Source organism: Mchenga conophoros, linkage group LG23, assembly GCF_057382185.1.
Source record: "Mchenga conophoros isolate Kocher_MC1m ecotype Shallow Benthic linkage group LG23, M_conophoros_male_GT1.1, whole genome shotgun sequence".
Lineage (NCBI taxonomy): Eukaryota > Metazoa > Chordata > Actinopteri > Cichliformes > Cichlidae > Mchenga > Mchenga conophoros.
In genome coordinates this window covers 19,624,482-19,630,939 of record NC_140547.1, presented here as the reverse complement: position 1 = coordinate 19,630,939, position 6,458 = coordinate 19,624,482, and the positions used below count along the sequence as shown (strand labels likewise).

The following is a 6,458-nucleotide window of genomic DNA, read 5'->3' as shown; positions in this document are numbered from 1 at the left end:
GTGTGGTTTCAGACTGATCGATGGGCCTCACAAGGAGAGAAGACCAAATGCGTGTGTCTTTGAGAGAAAAGTGAATAATGTGTGAATGACTCATCTCTCTCTCTCTCTCTTTTTCTATCAGGATAAATAGGGTGTGGGCGATCAAAAGTGAAGACAGCTGAGTGAGGGAGGGCGTGCGAGGCCAGCAGACACAGAGGAGAGAAAACATCCAGGATGCATGAATGGCCTCGCTCTCTTTCATATAAGAGAAAGTAGTTTGTCCCAGTTTCTGAGAATCCAGTGAGTCACCTCGTTTGCACTTTCCGTGTCTTTGTGAGGAACATCGGTCTCTGACTATCACAGCTAAACGTTGAAGGCTGTTAATGTAAAGAATGCAGCTTTAAACTTCCTGAATAAAATGCATTCAGCATGTCTGTGAGGCTTTGAGGACACATTGAGTGAGCGCGGTCAACAACTATGGGGTAAAAACTTCACACGTGTTTACATTCTTTTCCGTCAGCAACACCACGAGGAGGTGTCTGATCATTCCTGATTTCCTGTCCAAGACAGGGCCTGACATCGAAAAACACGACAGCCACTGTTTGAAAGCCAGATTTTAAACCAGTTCAAATGCCAAAAAAACACTCCAATATAGTGTAAAACCTAGTTTGAGCCAAAGTCAAAATAGTCTGAAACAAACAAATGAACAAAAAAAGTGCATAAGTCTAACGCTAAGTCTGACAAAAAGTCTCAAAAATGAGTGTAAAACCATCCCAGAGCCATATTCCAAACTAATCTAATCCACAACTGAAGCCAAGGAAATGGTCAGAAAAGAAACTGGACATAAGGTCCCAAAGCTTCAGTATTAAACAGCCTGATATCAAACTGGTATTAGGACCACTGTGGGTTAATCTTTGTAGTGATACTCACTCCTTTTTTTTATTTAGACCTGGTTTAATTCTGGGATAGTTGAATATTTGTATATAATCACCACTGACTGTTTTAGATTATATCTAATATATCCTTATAATTACAAAATGTTTTATGTAAGATTTATGTTTTGTAATTTGTAATTTTGTAATTTCAATAATGTATTTTGTAACTGCAGTACACATAATACTCATTTTAAACAATTTTGTCCAGGTTCCTTGCCACCGGGGACTCCTTCAGGACCATCGCGTTCAGTTTTCGAGTCGGTGTGTCCACGGTGAGCTAGATCATCCCCCAGGTAGCGACAGCCATCTGGGACTGTCTAGTGGACGATTTCATGGCTGTGCCTTCAACTGAAGACTGGCGGTCCATCGCAGAGGGATTCCAGGAGCGCTGAAACTTCCCTCTCTGCTGTGGAGCTCTGGATGGGAAGCACGTCCAGACGAAGGCACCCCCCAACTCAGGATCCATGTTCCACAACTACAAGGGAACTTTTTCCATTGTTCTCCTTGCAGTTGTGGATGCAGAGCATCGCTTCCGCGTCATTGATGTTGGGGGGTACAGGAGGACCAGCGACGGTGATATTCTGGCCAACTCCACCTTTGGTCAGGCTCTTCGGGCTGGGACTCTCCATCTGCCTCCTGACCAGCCTCTACCTGGTGGAGAACACCAGGTAGAGGCTGGAAAGGCGTGGGTCATCGCGCCTTTCCATTGACTTTACATGTGAACCTGACGCTCTTCATCAGCCCCATGTCTTTGTGGCTGATGAAGCATTCCCGCTGCGGCGTGAGCTCATGAGACCTTTCCCTGGACGCCTCCTCCCTTTAGAGAAGAGGATCTTTAACTATCGCCTTTCCAGGGCCAGGATGATAGTGGAGGGTGCCTTCGGTATCCTCTCCTCACAGTGGAGGTTGTATCGGCGCGCTATGGAGCGCCGTCCTGAAATTGCGGAGAAGTGTGCTCTGTGTGGACGAGAGAGGGGCACCTGCTGTGAGAGGTGTGGCACCTGCTGTGGTGGAGCCGTTGCAAGGCCTGGGTCGTATGGCAGCAAACAACTCCTCCAGAGAGGCTGTCCTGGTGAGGGAGAAATTCATGGCTCACTTCTCGACAGAGGGAGCTGTGTCTTGGCAACCAAAGGAGTAGCCTGTTTGAAGTCCGAGTGACTTCCCCACAACGGCTCTTTTAAGAGCCACCCACAAACCTCTAAAGAGTGTTCCTGTCTTTTTAAATTTTTCATAATAAATGGAGCTCTACTCCAAAATAAACTAACCTCTTTTTACTCTCTTAAGTAACTTGTCTTCACTATGTTCCTATATACAGTGTGGTACGCTAACCAGATAATGCGTTTATTCAGAGGACATCTGCAGGAGAAAGTGGAAGAGCCTCAGGGACACATATAATAAGGAGAAGAGGACAGAGAAGGAGAAGAGGAGTGGGTTTGCAGCAGGATCGGGGAGGAGATGGAAGTTCTTCACGGTCATGGGGTTTCTGGACCCCTTCCTCACCCCGCGGGAGACTAGCGGCAATATGGTGCGGACCGTGGAGAACTTCTCCCCCGAGGACCAGGGACAGCCCGAAGAGGCAGCAGGGGTGTGTCAGTCAGAAGGTATGTTTACAATGATGTAAGATGGCGCCGGTGAGGTCGGCTGCCGTCACGACTGCTCTGACCACTTTTTCTTTGTCTTTGTTTTTTAAGTTAGTTTTCAGCGTTTCTAAATCGGCAAAATCATCACCATTGGGTACATTAGGTATGACAGTGACACTCTTGTTTCTATTGGTATACAATGTACTCATAATTCGAAGTTTTTAACTCCGGATCCGAGCTGGCCGAGTGAGATCTCGAGGGAGAACAAAGGGAAGCGGCGGCGGCCTAGAGGGAAGCGAGCCGGCGTCAGGAACAGGCTGAGAGCTCGTGCACACCGCACACCTCTGCCTAGCATCCTGCTCGCCAACGTCCAGTCACTGGAGAACAAGCTTGATGACCTCAGGGCCAGGATAAAGTTCCAGAGAGACATTCGGGACTGCAATCTCCTCTGCTTCACCGAGACATGGCTGAACCCAGCGGTGCCGGACCACGCCATCCAGCCGGCCGAGTTCTTCTCGGTTCACCGCATGGACAGGACACGGGACTCGGGGAAGTCAAGGGGAGGCGGCGTGTGTTTAATGGTGAACAACAACTGGTGCAACAGTGCGAACGTCGTTCCTCTCACACGCTCCTGCACACCAAATCTGGAACTACTGTCCATCATGTGTCGTCCTTTTTATCTACCTCGGGAATTTACATCGGTCATTATAAGTGCCGTTTATATTCCACCACAAGCGGACACGGTCACCGCCTTATGCGAGCTGCATGAGGCACTCACACAGCACCAGACACAACACCGGGACGCTGCGCTTATTGTGACGGGGGACTTTAATAGCGCCAACCTCAAACGCGCAGCGCTGAACTTTTATCAACACATCACCTGCCCCACCAGAGGTGAAAGGACACTGGACCACTGCTACACTACGGTCAAGGATGGCTACAAGGCACAATCCCGCCCTCCGTTTGGCAAATCTGATCACGCCGCCATCTTCCTCATCCCAAAATACAAACAAAGGCTGAAACAGGAAGTTCCGGTTCAGAGGAAGGTCGCGCGCTGGACGGATCAATCGGTGGCCGCGTTACAGGACGCACTCGATGACGCAGACTGGGGCATGTTCAGAAACAGCTCCGATGATGATGTCAACGTGTTTACGGAAGCGGTTGTGGGATTCATCGGGAAACTAGCGGATGATACCGTGGAGACAAAGACTATCACAACGTTTCCCAACCAGAAGCCGTGGGTGGATAAAACCATCCGCGACGCTCTGAGATCCCGCACCGCTGCCTACAACACGGGACTCACGACGGGGGACATGGACCCATACGAAGCCGCATCATATAACGTGCGGAGGGCGGTGAAAGAGGCGAAGCAGCGCTACGGGAGGAAACTAGAGTCACAACTCCAACAGAGTGACTCTAGGAGCCTATGGCGGGGACTAAGGACAATAACGGACTATAAAGCACCAACAACCGGTATGACGAACGCGACCGTGACTCTGGCAGACAAGCTGAACACTTTCTATGCTCGCTTCGAGGCTGCAGCTAAGGACTCCAACAATGCTAGTGCTAGCGGCGCTAACGGCTGCAGACAGGAAGATACTGCCAGCACCGGAAACGTGCTCGTCATCTCCGAGCATGAAGTAAGGAGAGCCTTCAAAAGAGTGAACACCAGGAAAGCAGCAGGACCAGACGGCATCCCAGGTCGCATCCTAAGAGACTGCGCATACCAGCTAGCTCCTGTGTTCACTGAGATATTCAACATCTCTTTATCTCAGTCGGTGATCCCCACATGCTTCAAAGAGTCCATCATTGTTCCTGTCCCGAAGAAACCCCACCCTGCTTCTCTCAATGACTATCGCCCTGTAGCCCTCACCTCAGTAGTGATGAAGTGCTTTGAACGCCTGGTCAGAGACTTCATCATTTCTTCACTACCAGACACACTGGACCCACTACAGTTCGCTTACCGTCCAAATCGTTCCACAGACGATGCCATCTCTCATCTCCTCCACACATCACTCACTCACTTGGACACTAGAAGGGGGAACAGAGGAACAACCTCCTTCTAAACGTCAGTAAGACAAAGGAGCTGATAGTGGACTTCAGCACTAAGCAGGAGAGGAACTACCAGACCCCCGTCATCAACGAGTGCCCAGTGGAGAGAGTGGACAGCTTCAAATACCTCGGAGTTCACATCACGCAGGACCTGTCATGGTCCTGTCACATCAACACCGTGGTGAAAAAGGCCCGACAGCGTCTCTACCACCTCAGACGCTTGAGAGACTTCCAACTGCCCTCCAAGGTGCTCAGGAACTTTTACTCGTGCACCATAGAGAGCATCCTGACGGGAAACATCTTAACCTGGTTCGGGAACAGCACCATGCAGGACAGACGAGCTCTACAGAGGGTTGTGCGGTCAGCTGAGCGCACCATCCGCTCCGAGCTCCCTGACCTGCACTCAATCTTAAGTTACTTAAGAGAGTAAAAAGAGGTTAGTTTATTTTGAAGTAGAGCTACATTTATTATGAAAAATTTAAAAAGACAGGAACACTCGTTAGAGGTTTGTGGGTGGCTCTTAAAAGAGCCGTTGTGGGGAAGTCACTCGGACTTCAAACAGGCTACTCCTTTGGTTGCCAAGACACAGCTCCCTCTGTCGAGAAGTGAGCCCTCCCTCACCAGGACAGCCTCTCTGGAGGAGTTGTTTGCTGCCATACGACCCAGGCCTTGCAATGGCTCCACCACAGCAGGTGCCACACCTCTCACAGCAGGTGCCCCTCTCTCGTCCACACAGCGCAGAAAATTGTGGAGAACACAAGTTGCCTTCACACACTTCTCCACAATTTCAGGACGGAGATCCATAGCGCGCCGATACAACCTCCACTGTGAGGAGAGGATACCGAAGGCACCCTCCACTATCATCCTGGCCCTGGAAAGGCGATAGTTAAAGATCTTCTTCTCTAAAGGGAGGAGGCGTCCAGGGAAAGGTCTCATGAGCTCACGCCGCAGCGGGAACACTTCATCAGCCACAAAGACATGGGGCTGGGCTCCACGGTGTTCTCCACCAGGTAGAGGCTGGTCAGGAGGCAGATGGAGAGTCCCAGCCCGAAGAGCCTGACCAAAGGTGGAGTTGGCCAGAATACCACCGTCGCTGGTCCTCCCGTACCCCCCAACATCAATGACGCGGAAGCGATGCTCTGCACTGTACAACAGTGGGAAAATCGCGGGACAGTAGGCGGGCTTGCTAGCTTTTGCGTGGCTTCATCGGGTCAGTCTGAAAATTAAAAAGAAGAAGGAATGAACTTACCAGGTTGCCCGATCTCCTCACTTATGTGTCTCCAAGCTAGGTCCTTTTTATTCCTGTCTCGGTAGAAATAGTATCTAGCATCATAGAGCTCGGGATGATTTGCCAGGGCACTGATTAGCTTTTCCTCCATATTGAATGAAGAATGAAGGGCTTTGGCTGGATCTGCCCCTTTGACCTAGGTCAGAGCCATGTCACCAGCAGTGTTGGGGAGTAACGGAATACATGTACCGCCGTTACGTATTTAGAATACAAAATATGAGTAACTGTATTCCGTTACAGTTACCGTTTAAAAAGGTGGTATTCAGAATACAGTTACTTTGTTGAAATAAATGGAATACACTGGGGTACTTTCCTGTTTCATTTTGTCGCGGGTCAGGACTGTTTGGGTTTTGTTTGACAGCTACGATCTGTTGTTCCAGGCGGCAGCGTTACGGTTGCCATGGTTACAGGGCGACGCTCTCTCTCTCTGCGACTGTGTGTTTCCTGGGTGAGAGAGCGCCCTTTCGTTGTTGTTGTTGTTGTGCTAAGCTAATAGGCAGAATGCTACAAGCATAGCTCTAAAGAATGTAGCATCATGTTCAGTGTAGTCCGTGCTGCTGGGAGAATGGACTGCCATACCTGTTATGTGTCTGTGAGCGCTAGGAGGGAGAAAAAGGGGAGTGG

At 49.9% G+C, this 6,458-nt stretch overlaps 1 pseudogene; it reads right to left on the bottom strand.

Annotated features, from left to right (window-relative positions):
* Positions 1–5,163: 5,163 nt before the first annotated feature.
* LOC146547091 (uncharacterized) lies at positions 5,164–5,925 on the bottom strand (annotated as a pseudogene).
* Between the last annotated feature and the right edge of the window lie 533 nt (positions 5,926–6,458).